We start from the raw sequence: 17164 nt of genomic DNA, 5'->3' as shown, positions 1-17164 counted from the left end.
CTTGGGCAGCATGCAATACACTAAGATTAATAGTTCCCTCTTTTAAAGAAAGGTTGGAACATGAACATAGGGTTGTGTGAGGCAAAAGCCATAGTCTAGATTCATAAAACATCAACCCACCTTTGTCCCATGAAGTCTCTCAGAATTGAATTCAGACAACTTTCAGTAAATAAAGTGGGCAACTCAGTTTGAGAGGAACACCTGGTCTGTACCTTCCTCCTTCCTGGTATCCTTACAGCGAGACATGCTTTTCTTCCAAAGTAAGCCACTGGGCAGGACTTATCAGCAAACAAGAACAATACTAAAGTAAATAAAGGCAAACAAAAGCAGAATGGCTTAATATTAGCTAAAAAAGAAAATTGTTCTACTTAACATGAAGTGTGTGTTGGGGGGGGGGGGGGGATCCACAGAGTCTCTTTATATCACAAAAGTTATTTAATAATGGATTTAAAACCAGATTTAATCATTCATAGAGAAAAAAAGATCAGAATAATGGTATAATGGTGAGACGTAAGAACTATCAATGGAAAAAATAATAGCTTCTTGTTTCTAAAGAAAAGTAGATCCAAGATAAATTAGTAGGCCCAAATTTTGACATGCAAAATAACTCAGTGAATACCTAGCAAAGTGTGTAAATACTCACCAAATGAAAGCAATAAAAAGTCTAGTATTTAATATTGCCTTACTTTCGAAGAATACCATTTTGAAAGCTAGCATGAATAGATAGCAAACAGGAGAATGTACAGAAGAGCTAATAGAACAGGTGTTCAGTGTAATTGTACTATTAAAGGACACAGTATTTAAAAAGAACATCTGTTGAGAAGTTGCATGACATTTTGGCAAGAAACATCTGGAGGATTTAAGGAGGAGAGGTAATTGGAATGTTGAAAGACCAATGGGTAAGATGTAAATCACTAGGGCTCTATTCCTTAGAAGAAAATGATGGTGAATTCAGGAAGATGAAAAATGTTAATACTCAGAAATGTCACCACATCTGGAAGCTAGTCCTGGAAAACCCAGCAAAATAATCTTTAAAGGAGATAAAACACCAAAGAATTTGGAGTACCTTATCCCTAATCATGTTCCGATGCCAGCAGGCAAAATTTGGGGAAAGAAGTAAGAAACGAGGAAAACGATGACCAAAAAAGGGGTTTTCCCCACACTTAAATCACTGAAAAGAAGCGGAACCAGAAATAATACTGATAGGGAAACAAACTGGCCTTTGCTTCCCCTCTCCCCTTTCTAAAACAAACATTCCACTTACCTACCGGCTAAAGAAATTAATTTCTGTTTGTACTATATGTTTTCTTTTTAAGGTTTATGTAGATATCCATACTCTAATGCCATGCATGAAGAGGTTTAAACTGGTCAGAGCAAGATTTCTTTACTGTAAAATGAGCATTTCAAACACACGCCCATGTGGCCCAGCTGAGACTCTCTAAAAATAACTAATCAGAACAGGGAAGGCAGAGAGAGAATGAGAAAAAGGGAATGAGGGGGTGAGAGAGGGAGAGAGAAATGCAGCCAAGATTGTCCCTGCCCTGCCTCTCCTGAAGCTGGATTCCTGGTTCTCACAAACCCACAATCCTGGTGTCAACTTCAACTCCTCTTACTACCTTCCAACCCTCTCATTCAGTCTGTCAATAAATACCACCAATGGCACTTTTGTACATTCCAATTTAAATTACAAATTTTTCCATTCTTGTTTTCTTCCTTACAGTAATTGATTGTTTCTGTCTTTTCCAAAAGATTATAAGCTCCATGAGGACAGGCAGGCATCATGTCTTTTACTTCCCAAGTGCTTAGTTCAGTGCTCTGCATACAGTAGTTGCTCAATACATACTTTTGATTGATTTATTGACTTGATTCTCATTGTCAACTAAGGTGCAGCATTGCCTGAGGCTTTTTTCTCTACCCTCTTGGTTTCAAGTTACCCAGTTTCAGTTCACCATTCAGTAGGTACTTTCAATCATAATTAATGAGTGCTTACTGTGCTCAGAGCACCATACTAAGCACTTGGGAGAATACAACAATAAACAGACACTTTCCCTGCCCACAATGAGCTTGGGTATCCTACTGTGACATTCTCCTCACTTGGAAATTTTTCTTTGGCTAGATTGACCAACCAAGAAAAACTTCCATTTGGAATAATGAAGCAAGAGTGATTTTCTTTCGGTCTCCCATTTTAACCTTTTCTCCTTTCATTCATTCATTCCATCGTATTTGTTGAGCACTTACTGTGCACAGAGCACTATACTAAGTGCTTGGGAGAGTACAAAATAGCAATAAACAGACACATTCCCTGTCCACAATGAGCTTACAGAATAGAGAGAAGAATTTACAGTCTAGAGGGATGGTATTTGTTAGGTGCTTACTATGTGCCAGGCACTGTACTAAGCTCTGTAGTAGATCCAAGCTAATCTGGTTGGACACAGTCCTCATCCCACATGAGGCTCATAGTCTTAATCCCCATTTTACAGATGAGGTAACTGAGGCACAGAGAAGTGAAGTTGCTTGCTCAAGGTCACACGGCAGACAGGTGGCGGAGCTGGAATTAGAATCCAGGTTAGTAGTCATGTTCCCTGGCTACAAAGAGCTTATAATCTACAGAATTTATCTTCCCAAGCAAACCCCGTCCTCTCCCTTTCTTTCCCATCACTGTAAACAGCACTGCCATCTGTCCAATCTCACAAGCCTGTAAACCTGGCATTACATATTCAGTCCATCACTAAATCCTTTCGATTTGACCTCACAGCATTACTAAAATCCAACCTTACCTCTCCATCCAAACTGCTACTAATGTTAATTCGATCGCTTATCCTATCCCGCCTTGATTATCAGCCCCCTTGCTGACCTCAAAGCCTCCTGTCCCAAGGAAGGTCCCGAGGAAGTAGGTCGTAAGGAAGGCGCTCCCAGGACCTGTTGGGGGCTACTTTCTCCCACCAGGGCCACCCCTCTGAGGGGCAGCAGATGATGTAATGGATAGAGTGTGGGCCTGGGAGCCAGAAGGTCATGGGTTCTAATCCCAGCTCCGCCACATGTCTGCTGTGTGATCTTGGGCAAGTCATTTCACTTCTCTGTGCCTCAGTAACCTCATCTTTAAAATGGGGATTGAAACTCTGAGTCCCACGTGGGACAGGGACTGTGTCCAACCCACTTTACTGGTTTCCACCCCAGCACTGAGAACAATTCCTGGCTCATTGCAAGCTTTTAACAAATACCATAATTGATATTATTATCCTGTCTCTCCCCACTCCAGTCCATACTTTTCACTCTGCTGCCCGGATAATTTTTCTACAGAAATGTTCAGGACATGTTTCCCCATTCAAGAAACTCCAATGGTTGCCCATCCATCTCTGCATCAAATAGAAACTCGGCTTCAAGGATCTCCATCACCTCGCCCCCGCCTACCTCACCTCCCTTCTTTCCTTCTACAGCTCAGCCCGCACCCTCCGCTCCTCTGCCGCTAACTTCTTCCCTGTGCCTCGTTCTCACCTGTCCCGCCATCGACCCCCGGCCCACGTCCTCCCCCTGGCCTGGAATGCCCTCCCTCCGCACATCCGCCAAGCTAGCTCTCTTCCTCCCTTCAAAGCCCTACTGAGAGCTCACCTCCTCCACAAGGCCTTCCCAGACTGAGCCCCCTCCTTCCTCTCCCCCCTCCCCATCCCCATCCCCCCCGCCCTACCTCCTTCCTCTCCCCACAGCACCTGTATATATGTCTGTACAGATTTATTACTCTATTTTACTTGTACATATTTACTATTCTATTTATTTTATTTTGTTAATATGTGTTGCTTTGTTTTCTGTCTCCCCCTTCTAGACTGTGAGCCCGCTATTGGGTAGGGACCGTCTCTATATGTTACCAACTTGTACTTCCCAAGTGCTTAGTACAGTGCCCTGCACACAGTAAGCACTCAATAAATACGATTGAATGAATGAATGAATGAATGAAACTCTTTGTTACTGGCTTTAAAGCACTCAATCACCTTGCCCCATCCTATCTCACCTCACTACTCTCCTAACTACAACTGAGCCTGCACACTTCGCTCCTTTAATGCAAACCTTCTCACTGTACCTCATTTTCATCTATCTCACAGCCAACCTCTCACCCACATACTGCCTCTGGCCTGGAACACCCATCCTCCTCATATCCCACAGAGAATTACTCTCCCACTCCTTCCAAGCTTGTTGAAGGCACATCTCCTCCAAGAGGCCTTCCCTGACTAAGCCCTTCTTTCCTCTTGTCCCACTACCTTCTGTGTCACTCTGACCTGCTCCCTTTATTCATTCCCCCCGCCCAGCCCCAGAGCACTTATTTACATATTTATAATTTATTTATATTAATGTCTTTCTTCCCCGCTGTAGACTGCAAGCTTGCTGTGGGCAGGGAATGTGTCTGTTATATTGTTACACTGTACTCACCCAAGCACTCAGCACAGTGCTCTGCACACAGTAAGTGCTCAACAAATATGATTGAGTGACCTCCCAGCAGCCTGTCTCTCCCCACTCCAGTCCCAATACCCTGGGACAATGGCTTATTATATTTACAGTCCTCTGGACTATACTATCAGACTGTATACAGCAAGGCATAATGGATAAAGCACAGGCCTGGGGATCAGAAGGTCATGAGTTCTAATTCCAGTTCTGCCACTTGTCTGCTGTGTGATCTTGGGCAAGTCCTTCATTTCTCTGGGTCTCAGTTACCTCATCTTTAAAATGGGGATTAAGACTGTGAGCCCCACATGGGACAGCTTACTACCTTGTGTCTACCTGGCGCTTAAAGGACAGTGCTTGTCATATAGTAAGCACTTAACAAATACCATAATTATTATTATTACTATACACAGCCAAATGTATCGTACTCTCCCAAATAAGCACAGTGCTCTACACAAAGTAAGCGCTCCATAAAAAGCACTGATTGATTGATAGTACCACCCCAGGCAACTGGACAAATGCAACCCTGCAGCCAGGTAGGGTGGTGTGGGTAGGGGTCTGTGGTGGGGAAAACAAGCCCCGGCCAGAGGTTTTTACCCCTGAACCGCTTCCACACTGCAAAATCAGCTGTGAGTCCAGTCCGATCCTCAATCTACAGGCACTGTGACTCATTCGGGCAGAGGAAAAACTTAAGCTCTTTTCACGGCCTTTCTTCCATGCCCGGCCAGAGGGAGAGGGGGAGAGGGGAGGGAAGGAGAGAGAGAAGGAGAGAGAAAGAAAGAGAGAGAGAGAGAGAGAGAGAGAGAGAGAGAGAGAGCCAGCCCATAGGTGCCCTCCTGAGGTTGGTGCCACAGGTGCCTGGGCGGACACAGCCGGTTCAGCCCTCTCCCCTCCCCCAAGTGTGCACTTATTATAATAGTACTTGTTGGGCGCTTACTATGTGCCAAGCACTGCTCTAAGTGCTGGAGTAGATACAAGTTAGGTTGGACACAAGTCCCTGTCTCACATAGGGCTCACACCCTTAATCCTCCCATTACAGATGAGGGAACCGAGGCTCAGGGAAGTAAAGTGACTTGCCCAAGGTCACCCAGCAGACACGTGGCGGAGCCAGGATTGGAACCCATGACCTTCTGACTTCCAGGTCCGGGCTCCAGCCACGAAGCCACGCTTCTTCCAATGGGCAGGGCAGCGATGCCCACCCCGGCTGTCGTGGGGGAAAGTTGTCGCCGCAGACTGGGCTCAGGCCTCGTGCCAAGGGGCGCCCGAAAAAAGGGGGCTTCAGGCACTGCGCCCCCAAGTCGGTGAGGACCTGCTGGGGTTTGCTCCTCCAGCCCCACCCGACAATTCCCCCTCCCCACATAAGGATCATTCATTCATTCAGTTGTATTTATTGAGCGCTTCCCGTGTGCACAACCTAATAAATAATGATGGTATTTGTCAAGTGCTTATTATGTGGCAGGGGCAGTTCTAAGCGCCAGGGTAGAGACACGGTGATCACATTGTGGGGCTCACAGGCAGCATAGCTCTAGTGGATAGAGCACGGGCTTGGAAATCAGAAGGACTTGGGTTCTAGTCCCAGCTTCGCCACCTGTCTGCTGTTTAACCTTGGACAAGTCACTTAACTTCTCTAGGCCTCAGTTACCTCATCTATAAAATGGGGGATTAAGACTTGTGAGCCCCATGTAGAAGAGGGCTGCGTCCAGTCTGATTAGCTTGTGTCTATCCCAGCGCTTACACAGTGCTTAGCAGAGAGTAAGCACTTAACAAATACCATAATTATCATTCACTCATTCATTCATTCAATCTTATTTATTGAGTGCTTACTGTGTGCAGAGCACTGTACTAAGCGCTTGGGAAGTACAAGTTGGCAACATATAGAGACGGTCCCTACCCAACAGTGGGCTCACAGTCTATCAGCCCTTAGAACAATGTTTTGCACATAGTAAGTGCTTAATAAATGCCATCATCATATTATCATTATTATTATTATTCCTCCCCGTTGTACAGATGAGGTCGCTGAGGCCCAGGGAAGTCAAGTGACTGGCCCAAAGACACACAGCTGAACAGTGGCGGAGCCGGAGTTAGAACCCACGACCTCTGACTCCCCAGCCCGTAAAACGTCTTGCCCAAGGTCACCCGGCAGACTAGCGGCCGAGGCGGGATTAGAACCCACGTCCTCCGACTCCCACGCCCGGGCTCTCTCCACTAAGCCCCACTGCTTCCCAACGGATATCAGTCAATCAATCGTATTTATTGGGCACTTATTGTGTGCAGAGCACTGTACTAAGCGCTTGGGAAGTACAAGTTGGCAACATATAGAGACAGTCCCTACCCAACAGTGGGCTCACAGCATATCAATCAATCAATCAATCGTATTTATTGAGCGCTTACTGTGTGCAGAGCACTGTACTAAGCGCTTGGGAAGTACAAGTGGGCAACATATAGAGGCGGTCCCTACCCAACAGTGGGCTCACAGTCTACAAGGGGGAGACAGAGAACAAAACCAAACATACTAACAGAATAAAATAAATAGAATAGATATGTACAAGTAAAATAAATACATAAATAGAGTAATAAATATGTACAAACATATATACATATATACAAGTGGGCAACATATCAATCAATCAATCGTATTTATTGAACGCTTACTGTGTGCAGAGCACTGTACTAAGCGCTTGGGAAGTACAAGTGGGCAACATATACGGTCCCTACCCAACAGTGGGCTCACAGTCTACAAGGGGGAGACAGAGAACAAAACCAAACATACTAACAAAATAAAATAAATAGAATAGATATGTACAAGTAAAATAAATACATAAATAGAGCAATAAATATGTACAAACATATATACAAGTGGGCAACATATCAATCAGTCAATCGTATTTATTGAGCGCTTACTGTGTGCAGAGCACTGTACTAAGCGCTTGGGAAGTACAAGTCGGCAACATATAGAGACGGTCCCTACCCAACAGTGGGTTCACAGCATATGTTCCCAGATCGTCCTCGGCCCCTTCCGTCATCCTGGGTCCGGGGGGAAGGACCGGTCCGGCCCCTCCGGAGAGAGGTTGGACTCCAGCGGTGGCCGTGGCTCTCCCCGGTCCTGGAGTGGGGCCAGGCTGCTCCTAGAGCGCGCTAGGCGTGCTGTACGAGGCAGGAGCCGGACCCCCCCAGCCCCTCACCTGCAGCCCCGGAGCTCACCTGTGCGCTGGGAGCCCAAGGCCCGGGGGCCGTGGAGGGGGGACAGCTCGTCCAGAGGCGCCCAACGCTGTCACTGCTGCAGCAGCTGAACGGAATTGGCAAAGACCAGCTAAACATTCCAGCCCAAGCAGCCCAAGAGGCTTTCTCCCGGCCCCACACCCAAATGACTTGCAGCCCCACCCCCAGTGAGAAGACACACCCGTACCAAGCTGGTGGCAGGAGCGGCGGTTGGATCCCCGTGGCACCTGCCTTTTCATCTCCTCTGACCCCCGGGCCCCAGCCACTTTGCGCTTAGGAAGCTATGCCATCTCTTTCCCGACTTCCAGATAAGTCGTTTGGGTAGCCTTTATTCTAGATCCCACTGACGTGCTCGCCTCCCTAACCATTTCCCGGTTCCCAGGAGATTGCTCAATGCGGTGCTTGTATCCAATGGGCTCCACGCTTCCACATTCCTGTCCTAATGATTTCATGTCAGGAAGGGAGAGAGAGGGAGAAGGCGAATGACCTTTGAAATGGAAACAGGCTTGTCTCTATATGTTGCTATATTGTAATAATAATAATAATAATGGTAGTATTTGTTAAGCGCTTACTACGTGCAAAGCATTATTCTAAGCGCTGGGGGGGATACAAGGTGATCAGGTTGTCCCACTTGGGGCTCACAGTCTTAATCCCCATTTTCCAGATGAGGGAACTGAGGCACAGAGAAGTTAAGTGGCTTGCCCAAGGTCACGCAGCTGACGTGGCGGAGTCAGGGATTCGAACCCATGACCTCTGACTCCAAAGCCCGTGCTCTTTCCCCTGAGCCACGCTCCAAGCGCTTAGTACAGTGCTCTGCACACAGTAAGCGCTCAATAAATACGATTGAATGGATGTCTGGGCTTCTAGCGTGCAAAAGGGGAAATTGGGTCTCATTCACCAGTTTTGCTCCAGGGTCACGGAAACCGGCAGTTTCACTTTTCTTTTGTTGTAAATAAAATAGCAGCAAGGCCGATGCGAGCCACCTGATTCTGTCGCTTAGGCAGTCCCAAAGCCAAAAAGCTAGAGAATGAGACCAGTTTTTTTTTAATGAAAGGTAGAAACAGAAAACAAGCATGAAGACGGAAAGTGAGTGAGTCACAGACAAGTTGGCTGCACATCCAGAATCGCTGATGCAGAGAGTGAGTGAAGGCACAAAAGGGAGGAGTTGGCATGCTACAGGGAAGCTAAAACTTCAGAAAACAACCACCGAGCCTTGTAAAGATGTGATATTTCTTTGGGCATTAATATTTTCCGGGAGGGGTAATCAGAAGGGGTAGTAGTAACACAGTTTTGTAAATAAATCATTGTGTTTTAATAGATAAAATGAAGTCTCCTTTAGACTGTCATCTCCTACAAGGAAGGGATTCGATCCTCTTTACATTGCTCTGAATTGCACTAGCACAGAGCCACAGACAAGTCATACAATATGATTAGGCAGCATGGCCTAGAGCACGGGCATGGGAGTTCAGAGGACCTGAATTCTAATCCCCACTCTACTTTGTGTCTGCTATGTGACCTCAGGCAAGTCACTTAACTTCTCTGTGCCTCAGCTTCCTTATCTGTAAATTGGGGGTCAAATCCTACTCCCTCCAACTTAGACTGTGAGCCTCATGTGGGACAGGGACTGTGTCCAACCTGATGAACTTGTATCTACCCCAGTGCTTAGGACATAGTAAGGTGCTTAACAAGTACCATAATGAATCCAATAAATATGTCTGTTGAGGATGCTGCTCGCCAGACATTATCCAGCATTTCATGTGATCTTGAGTTCAATTCTCCCTTTTGAAAGCTTTAGGCCTTCCCAGGTACAGAGAAAAAAAGGACGACCCACTCTCTACTCCTATCCTATCCCACCTGCATGAGCCATAAATTTGGATCCCAAAAGTTACCCTGACAAGGCCCAATCTAATTTCCAGAAGGGCATGAAGGGTGTGAAGTAGGGATCATGTTAGCCAAGTGTGAAGGGGCCATAGCCTCAACAGCCCACTCTGAGATCTGAAAAGTACTGAAATGGCCACTATAGTCTTAACATCCCATGCCTTTTTTTGGCTTGGCTCATGCTCTTACCGGTAATGTACTTTAATGTCTGTCTCATCTACTAGGTCAGAAGTTCGTTGAGGACAAGAATATCTACTCTTCCGAGTACTTAATACAGTGCTCTGCACACAACTGCTGCTCTAAAATTTTCCTATTCATCCTAACCAAATGCCCATTGGACCATCCCATGCAAGGCTCTAATTTTTCAGTCTAGTAGGGTTTCTGCCCAGAAGGACCGGAGTCATGCAGTAAATACTACCACTCAGTCCCCACACTTCACTCCTCTGACACCAGCCTATTTGCTGAACCTCGATTTCATCTATCTCACCACTAACCCCTTGCCCACGTCCTCCCTTTGTCCCTTCATATCCAATTTCAAAGCCCTACAAAAATCATATCTCCTCCAAGATGCCTTCCTTGACTAACCTCTTATTTCCCCATCCAATTCACCTTCTCCTCCATGGTGCTTATTCTCTGGGGTGTGTACCTCTTGAGTACTTTGATACTCAACCCACCCCTAGCTCCACACCACTTATGTACATATTCTTATACCCTTCCATTTCCCCTCTCTGTAACTTATTTTGTTTCCCTCTTTTGATTGGAAGATTCCTGTGGGCTAGGATCATATCTACTAACTCTGTTGAGTTGTACTCTCCCAAGCCCTTAATACATTTTTTGCACACAGTAAGTGCTCAAACATACCACTGATTGATCAAGAATCCCCAGTCACCACAGTAGCCACTGGTCACCATGGTGAACAAAGCAGAACCAGTGAGCATGTGTTAAAGAATTGTGGCAGGAGTAGGCTAGCTATCTTACCATAGTTCCTCTGCTACCACACTCGCATTGGTGGACTAGCATGTGGACATTGCAACTTCATATAGAGCCCTTTGAACCTGGATGGCAGCACCTTGAAGTCCCTTTAGGTCCTCTTTACCGCTAGACTTTTTGGTCTCTGTGTAATTATGCTGCTTTGTATTTTTATATGACTTCCCTATCTTCCCTATTGTCTGTCATCAAGCCCTCCCCACCTTATTTTTACCTTGTCAGCCCCTGGAGGTCCAGGAACCATAGCTAGCTACTATCTTTGTATTTTTCCCCACTCTAACCCCTGTGCTCCCTGTACACAGAAGTCACTTAAAAAATACTATTAGTACTACTTATATAATGGGGAGTATTTTTTTCCTTTGATCCTTCATCTTCACAAACTAACTGTGGTCAAGCTAGCATATGAATTCACAGGCCACGTTTTCTTATTTTGATAGTATTTGTTAAGAGCTTACTATATGCCAAGCACTGTTCTAAGCGCAGAGATAGATACAAGGTTATCGGGTTGGAGTCCCTGTCCTGCATAGGATTCACAGTCTGGGTAAATTGAGTCACAACTGTATGTATGGTAGCATGGTGTAGTGGATAGAGCATGGGCCTGCGAGTCATAGGACGTGGGTTCTAATCCCATCTCTGCCACTTGTCTGCTGTGTGACCTTGGGCAAGTCTCTTAACTTCTCTGTGCCTCAGTTACCTCATTTGTAAAATGGGGATTAAGACTTTGAACCCCACAAGGGACAAACTGATTACCTTGCATCTTCCCCAGTGCTTAGAATAGTGCTTGGCACATAGTTAGCTCAATAAATACCATTATTATTATTATTATTACTACTACTAGAATAGATGCTGTAGGTGTGTTTCCTAGTTCAGAAGATTGTTTGATGTTATTTGCAACTAAGGGGGACACATGAAGCAGCGTGGCTTAGTGGAAGGAGCACGGGCTTTGGAGTCAGAGGTCATGGGTTCAAATCCCGGCTCCACCAACTGTCAGTTATGTGACTTTGGGCAAGTCACTTAACTTCTCTGTGCCTCAGTTACCTCATCTGTAAAATGGGGGTTAAAACTGTGAGCCCCCTGTGGGACAACCTGATCTCCTTGGAACCTCCCCAGCACTTAGAACAGCGCTTTGCACATAGTAAGTGCTTAACAAATGCCATCATTATTATTATGATAGATGATTATTAATTGAATGACATATATATATATATTAGAATGGACAAAATATCTGAGTAATGGACAGGATTTATATTTGTGGGTCGTAATTCTGCAACAGTGAAACCATTTGACTGAAAGCTCTTTTCCTCTTCACCTCTCAACCCTGTATTGTTAATCTAGAATGTTTGTGGACTGGGGAGGGTCTGTAACTGTTTAGACCATAGATGACCCTGGATTGGGGTAGAGGAACCTGCAGACTCTCCCTTCCCAGGGGTAATTTGCTTCTGCTTTTCTTGCTCCTGATGCTACTGTAGTGTTGATTCTTTCACTGATCTTGTCTATTTATTCTTCTCCCAATTTGTCAATCTCCTGTTTCTCCTTTTATTAGATTATGAGCTTCCTGTACTCCAGTCACTGATTCAGATTTCATAACCTTGACCTGTCCCCCAGTGCTTAGTAAAGTACTTTGCACAAAAGAAGCTTTTTTAAAAGCAAATCTCCAAGAGGCCTTCCCAACTAACCCCTCATTTCTTCTTCTCCCACTGTCTTCCGTGTCACCCTAGTACTCGGGTTTGCACCTCTATTCACCCCTCCTCAACCCCACAGCACTTGTGCCCATTTCCATATTCTGTTTATAGTAATGTTTGTTTCCCCCTCTAGACTGTAAGCTCGATGGGAATGTGTCTGTTTATTGTTATATTGCACTCTCTCAAGTGCTTATTACAGTGCTTGGCCCAGAGCAAGCGCTCAATAAATATGATTGAATTGATTGAATGAATGAACTCTGTTATATTGTACTCTCCCAAGTACTTAGTACAGTGCTGTGCACACAGAAAGTGCTCAATAAATGCAATTGATTGGATTGATTGATGGATTGGAAGCACTTTACAAATGTAAGAAATGAAATCAACAATCAGACATTCCAGCTACGTTTGAACATTCTCAGCCACTGTGTCAATGGGATGTCACTGTGTCAATGGCTGGAACTTAGCCATTTTCTGTAGCAACGATTGCTGCCAGAGCTGCTGGCAAGAGGTGGTGGCAGGAAGGAAAGTTTTGAAGTCAGATCCAGAGGCTGTTCTATAAATAATGAGCTTCACTTGCGTTAGGTGTGAACCTACCAGGTTGTGTTACAGAAATATACGCAAGTGCTTAACTGCTTATCCACATGTTGTTAGTGAATGTTAAAGCCCTTTGGCTTTTGAGAGAGTGTGTGTGAAGTCTCCAGGAGTAGGATCTAATTAGAGAACTGTTCTAACTGTTCAGAGCCTGCTGAAAAAGCTCCAGTGAATACCTCTATGAATGCTGCTTTGGCTGAACATAGCAGTAACCAAGAGACAAAAAGAAAGCACCACATCTCTGGCCATGTCTTGAAAACTAAAGCCAAATATCTTCAAACAGAACACCAAAACTAAAACAACAAAAATCAAAACCATAAAACAAAGCAGAGTGGGTCAGTCAAAACCAAATTAAATGGCTGAATTATCTGGACAATCTGCTCCGTTTTCTATTATGTTTTGCCAGTGGAGAACTGGTTTAGGAGGGAACTTTCAGAGTGCTTTCTAGCCCACCCAAATCAATGTACTGGATTTTTTTAAAAGGTACCTGACTGAAATAATATTTTGTAGATATTATAAGATGCTCTAGACCGTAAACTCGTTGTGGGCAGGGAATATGACTGTTACGTATCTGTGCTCTGCACCCAGTAAATGCTCAATAAATATGATTGATTGATTGATTGACTGTAATTTTCTACCTCAGTTAAGCTTCGACCCTGAGACCAGAGCATAACAGAAATGTAACTGCATTAATAGTGATTTTGCATGAGACTATTTTTCTTTGTCACCATCATTTTCATCAATAATATTTCTTGAGTGCCTAATATGAACAAAGCACTGTACTGTGCTTTTGCATTCCAAGGAAAGGTTGGATAACATTTCCAGGAGAAGGGCGGGGGTCCACAGTGTTGAAGGCAGCTGAGACGTTGAGTAGATTAGGATGGAGTAGAAGCCGTTGGATTTGGCAAGAAGATCATTGGTGACCATTGAGAGGACAGTTTCTGTGGATTGAAGGGGATGGAAGCCAGATTGGAGGGGGTCCAGGACAGGATTGGAGGAGAAGAATTTGAGACAGCGGGTGTAGACAACTTGGTCAAGGAGTTTGGAGAGAAATAGTAGGAGGGAGATGGGGTGATAACTGGAGGGAGCTGTGGGGTCAAGGAAGAGCTTTTTATGTTAGGGGAGACATGGGCACGTTTGAAAACAGTGGGGACGAAGCCATTGGAGAGTGAACAGTTGAATATGGCTGTTAGGGAAGAAGGATTGGTGCAAGAGTTTTGATAAGGTGTGAAAGAATGAGATTGGTTGCTCAGGTAGAGGGGGTGGCTTTTGAGAGGAGACAGAAAATCTCCTCTAGAGATACTGCTGGAAAGGATGGGAGAGTTGAAGAGGAGGCCAGAAGGGAGAGACTGAGGAGGGGCATGGGTGACATGGGTGATATGTCACCTTTAGTAGCACCCTCTTAAGAAAACCACAACTACAGCTGAATGGATAATTGTCCTTCGTGGCTCAGAAATGACATTATAGATGGTGAATTTTCATCCATAAGTGTACATTATTGTTAGGAGACTGAAGGGTTGACTCGAATATCAACAAAAGAGTGATGATCAGCCCCTCAGTATTAATCTGAAGAGGGGCAGAAAGATAAGTATCGAGTGGGGCCCCAGCCACTGACATCGAACCTGGAGCTCATGGCTTTTAATATCTTAAAATACAGGCAGTGGAGGATTATTTACTTAATGAAATTTGTATCTTACTTTCATCCCAGGGTTATTTTTAAAAAGGGAACACTTTTGTGTACATGTGTGTAGCCCTGCTGTTGGTCCAGTGGAGGAGATCTGCTTTGGAAATCAGAAGACCTGGGGTCTAGTCCCTGTTCTCCCCATAGCTACACCACACATGTCCTGTATTATTATTATCATTGTTGTTGTTATTATTAATACACTGCATCCTGGCATGCCTGCATACTCACTTGTGCATGCTAAGCCCAGTGGGAACACAATTGTCAGGGACAAAAGTGCTAGTAATGCTGCCCAAAACACTAGCACTTTAATCAATTCTGTTGTGCAGGCTCTTGGTCTTAAAGTCTCAGAACTGAGACTAATCCATCCTACTTGGACAAGAAATTCCTTGATTATTCTACACTGATGTTAGGGCCTACTGAGGGATAAGCACCATTCTAAGTGCTTGGAACAGCACGATACTAGCAAGGCACAAGTTCACTGTCCTTGGGAAGTTTACAATTTAATGAGAAGGGCAAAACTAATTTAGCTAGTAAAAGCCAGAGGAAGAAGACAAAGGATACAACAGCTGACAAAGTATGCAACAGCTGAGCAAATATTTGAATGTCTGGATAAATGCAATAAACCATGTACTTCAACTCCTGAGAGAGTGCATTTTGGGAGGGTAGGGAGAGAGAGACAGAGAAAGAGAAAGAGACAGACAGAGAGAGTACCCCTCCACAGGTGTGAGAGAATTGGAAGCTCAAAAAATACTGAAGCCAATTCTGCCTCAACTCATCATTTCATCTTCTCACTTCATCTGTATTGTTGAACACACACAGAACACATACTAGATGTGAATACAATACAACAACAAATGTGGACATGCCAGGCCAGTTCCCTACAGGAGCCAGAGAAGCTGGGACTTCTAACCCAAGCAAAGCTTTATCCTGACATTTCCAGTCTAGCCTAGTTACGACAGAGTACTCAAGGTCATTAGCATAAGCAAGGTCAAAAACAGAGGTAAGCATGTGTGGCAAGAAAATGGCAATCTAAAGTCCATAGGGCATAGTGCTTTCTTGGGAAAAGGTAACAGATTAGATCTGGAGTCAGGAAGCTATACGTCTTGGGATCAAATGTACCCCCTCTGTAGACTCCACACAATGAAGACGATTACTGTTAGATTGTTTTATTGTACTTTCTCAAACCCTTAGTACAATGCTCTGCGTATGGTAAGCGTTCAATAAATATGATTGAATGAATGAGTCCATTAGCTCCACTTCTACAGCCAGAAGCTATGAACAGGAAGCTGGGAAGGAAGTATCTAGGCTTCCTGCCCCTTTAAGCAAGAGAGGGGCTGAGGGGAAGCCAAGATGGTGGCTCCCATGCTTTACCAAGTAGCAGGTTGGGCTCAAGCTACAGCAAGCAGCATCAGCACTGCGGCAGACCAGCCAAAGCAGGCTGTGAAGAAGAAGAAGTTTCACCCTCCATGCTCACAGAGGTCAAAGTGGTTCCCTGGCCAGGTGCCGCCTCATGCACCCTTGGGTATGCTGGGCTGGGAGAGGTTGGGGAGTTAAAGCTTTGGGGAGGGGGTGGCTTCAGCTTCTGGGAGCACACATCATGGGGCCCCCAGGCAGGCCAGGTTTGTGCTGGTGGAGGAGGAAGAAATCCACCAGATGTATTTTCTTTTGGCAAAGAGTGCTTGAATTCCTATCAAGTTAGGTAGCTGGCTGGAAGAATTGTATTCTATCTAGTAGTATTTCTTGCTCCTCCTAACATTTTTTTAATGGTATTTGTTCAATATGTAGTCTGCCTCTGTCTTCTATGTGATGAAACTACAAAAAACTATAATTAATGTACTTTCCACTTTGTATTTTCAATCAATTAATGGTATTTATTGAGCACTTATTGTGTGCAGAGCACCCTACTAAGCATTAGAGAGATCATAATGTAACGGAATTACCAGACGTGTTCCCTGCCCACAAGGACCTGTGGCTTAGTGGATAGAACATGGACCTGGAAGTCAGAAGGACCTGGGTTCTAATCTCAGCTCCACCACTCATCTGCTTGGAGATCTTAGGCACATCGCTTAACTGCTCTTCGCTTCTCCTACCTCATCTGTAAAATGGGGATTAAAGCTGTGAGCCCATGTGAGGCAGCAGCTGTGTCCAATCTGATTAGCTTGTATCTACCCCAATGCTTAATACAGTGCCTGGCATATAATAAGTGCTTAACAAATACCATTTTTAAAAAAGGAGCTTACACAGTGAGGTTTGAAGACATCTTTCACTGAATGAAAACTCCATCCTTAAATTTACGTTATATTTCTAAATCCTTTCTGAGGCTTACTTCTAAGTCCGGAAGAGCCTAGATACACCAACTCAGCTGAGCAATCAATAATTTCATTGCCTTCACTGGATTTCCCAAAACATCCAATTTATTTATATCTACCATATGTGTAATACTGCCCAATGGCATTCCTTCTTCAATCAGTCACTCAATTAATCTTCTTGTCCTCCAAGACAGGGGTTTCAGAGAAGCAGTAATTGGAGAAGGATTACATACTGGGAAACAAGAAGAACAAAGCAGATTGCCTTTTGGTTACAATGTCATTTTTTTGTTGCATTGTATTCTGGTCCTTTTTTGTAGTATTTGTTAAACACTTACTATGTCCTAGGCTCCGAATTAAGCACTGGGTTAAATACAACAGTT

At 44.6% G+C, this 17164-nt stretch overlaps 1 protein-coding gene across 3 annotated transcripts in view; it reads right to left on the bottom strand.

Annotated features, from left to right (window-relative positions):
* The window catches only part of SH2D4A (SH2 domain containing 4A), a 73481-nt gene extending 65531 nt beyond the window's left edge, over window positions 1–7950 (bottom strand). The window contains exon 1 of one of the 3 annotated variants that reach the window (XM_038747436.1): window positions 7841–7950. The gene's annotated coding sequence lies outside the window, so the exon portion shown is untranslated. Of the gene's footprint in view, window positions 1–7635; window positions 7740–7840 lie in introns of those variants that run through there. The other 2 variants (XM_038747434.1, XM_038747435.1) reach the window with 2 other exon arrangements.
* Window positions 7951–17164: the final 9214 nt, after the last annotated feature.

This window comes from Tachyglossus aculeatus, chromosome 5 (genome assembly GCF_015852505.1).
Source record: "Tachyglossus aculeatus isolate mTacAcu1 chromosome 5, mTacAcu1.pri, whole genome shotgun sequence".
Classification (NCBI taxonomy): Eukaryota; Metazoa; Chordata; class Mammalia; order Monotremata; family Tachyglossidae; genus Tachyglossus; species Tachyglossus aculeatus.
Note: the sequence above shows the minus strand (reverse complement) of the source record. Positions and strands in the feature narration are given on the sequence as shown.